Below are 2,884 nucleotides of genomic sequence, written 5' to 3'. Positions count from 1 at the left end.
AAAGGTTGGGAAACACTATACTAGAACATGCTCTCATGCTTGGTGGTTCAAAAAAAACGTTATTTTTCACATAATTTACATTATTACAATACCTTTCTCCCCAGTCTGGCACAAACGGCTCGATTAATTCCGGGTTTGATGAAGGCCCGTCTTCCGAAAACGAAATGTGATGTGATTGGTTAGCTTTCCCAGTGCGTTGTGATTGGCGAACAACTTAGACGGTGTTTTCCAGAGAATATTGAAAAAGAGGATCGCGCAGAACCTTTGCACGAACGATATTGCAAGACATATTAGAGTGGTAACGTTATTGTTGTTGTTTTTTTTGGCTAAATCACGTTTTAGATAGGATGTCAACAACCGCTTTAAAATAACTGCATTTACTATGTACAGAGAAGTGCATACGTGTTATTTTTATTGTTATTTAATTCTAACATTATAACATGAATTGCAGTGAAACTGTTGTACAGTTGAATTTATTTATACCATAGTTTCCCAGGCGGCATATATATGCAAACTCATTCTCTGCCAGCAGGAGGCGCTGTTGGAGTGGTAAAGATCAAGGTTTCCCCGGTAACGGCTGTACACAAAGCAGTGCTCCACTAAAAAAAAAACACTGCTTTATCAGACATTAACATAAGAAATAATAGATATAGTGACAATCTGTATAAAATGTATGGTAAAAGACAAATAGTCAATGTAATATAATAGAACAAATTATTAATGTGATATGGTGATTTGTAACAAAGCATTGTTGTTGTTTTTTTTCAAACAAAGGAACCACATCTCTTCCTTAGATTACTCTGGAGGTAGAATACAATCAAAGTATTAAAATGCATCCAATGTTAAAAAAAAAAAAAAAGAATAAATTAGAATAAAATATCAAACACATACACTATATGGACAAAAGTATTGTGACACCTGACCATTACACCAACAGGGACTTTAATGACATTGCATTCTAAATACATAGACTTTAACACTGAGTTGGTCCTCTGTTGGTGTAATGGTCAGGTGTCCCGATACTTTTGTCAACATAGACCATTTCATCAGAAAAAAAGTTAACTTCCGGTCTGTGTTTGTTTCTCGGTCTGGCTAGTGGCTAGTAATATGGCGCCGACTACAAGTTTGTTCTAAGCAATGATAAAACAAAGCTGTTCTATTTGTAACCCTTGGCTAAGATTAGAAGGAAAAAAAAAAAATTATTTAAGGTGAACCGACTACGCCACCTAGGTTATCACCCAGGAAAAATAAAAATAAAAAAAATCCACCAAAAAGAATTAAACCAAAAAGAGTTACAAAAATATGAAGGACCCTGCTGGTTTAGACTGGATTAAAGACAGAGACGTGACTTACCAAAATCATCAATACTTGAAACATTCTAAAAAGGAGGGAAGCGACAGAACATATAAGCCCCTGGACCTTTAATGGCCCACAAAACATGAACACACATCGGAGCAGAATGACAATGCCACACTTAGGCCCCGTCCACACGGAGACGCATTTAGCTGTATACGCATACATTTTGTATCGTATAGGTGTTTCGTCCACACGGATCCGGCGTTTTGGGAGAGTGAAACCAATATTTTTTTTAAACCGGGTCTCAGAGTGGATAAATCTGAAAACGCCATCCTTGTGTTTTCGTGTGGACAGCGAATCCGTATATTTTCTGAAACGATGACGTCATCAGCCCACGTCTCACCCCTAGTCAGACACCGCTGCGTCACGTAACAGCAACAAAAACATGAACAAACACTGAACGATTGTCTTTTTATTAACTAACATTAACACAGATTAATATATGTATTGTTCCATGTTCGTTTGTATACCGCGCCCAAGGTTTATGCACATGGTCCAAGTCTTCTTCTCCGTTTTTAGTTTAGCTCTGTGGCAGAATTACAGCGCCACATACTGGTCTGGCATGTATACTACATAGTTTTGTGTCGGTTTTGTGGTTTCGTGTGGACGCAGATATTTCTTGAGACGAGGGAAAAAAAAGATCGGATAGAGAAAGCTCTGGCTTTGTGTGGACGTAGCCTTAGACAATTGCTTCTTATAAAGCCACTGGGCCTCCACTAGAACGCACCTCAATGATTGAGCCACCAGGTGTGATCAATGTCAAGACGCCACTAGACGCCAATGGGCGTGTCTTCCCATTTGAAAAAAAGGGGTAAAGTGACAAAAATAATCACCCAGATAAGTTGTAAATTATAACAGAATTTTCATTTTTGGGTGAACTAGGACTGAAGAAATTCACACAAAATTCATATACCTGATGTAGCTGCCTAATTGAAATGTGCTTTCCCCTTGAATTGTTGTGATATCATGGGTCAACGTAACTTTGTTTTTTCTCATCCTCTTCCCTTTAGCCATGTAACCGCATGGGAGAGGTAGGTTTCTTTTGACATTCTTATAATCTGATTTTCATTTAAACTGAATTGTTGTAACCAACTAGTCTAACAACCTCTCAGAAGACAGTCAAAAACAACCTGTTAATCTATGAATCAAACAGTCAAATGCCATATTGAATGTTGAAAAATACATCATATTTTATAGACCGCCACAAGTAACATGGAGAAAATGAACTCATGTGAAACGCAATAAAATAAAATGATTTTGTTTTTCACTCCAGATGACGACTGGCAGCAGAAGTGTCGTTTCGTCATCTAGCCAACAACTCTCACACATCCCTATCATTAGCTGGGTTTCCATCACCCGGCTTTTATGCGCATTTTGAGGTATCGCATCAGAATCGAGAGATGGAAACGCTGAATTTCAAATAAAAATGCCTTAATTTGCAAAAAAGTTTTTACGCTCGCTTGAGGTGGTTTTTGACTTGTGCAAAAAAGGGTTAATGCGAATAATGGGAGATGGAAATGCATTTTGC

Source organism: Sinocyclocheilus rhinocerous, unplaced genomic scaffold, assembly GCF_001515625.1.
Source record: "Sinocyclocheilus rhinocerous isolate Xijiao unplaced genomic scaffold, SAMN03320098_v1.1 scaffold1839, whole genome shotgun sequence".
NCBI lineage: Eukaryota > Metazoa > Chordata > Actinopteri > Cypriniformes > Cyprinidae > Sinocyclocheilus > Sinocyclocheilus rhinocerous.
Note: the sequence above shows the minus strand (reverse complement) of the source record.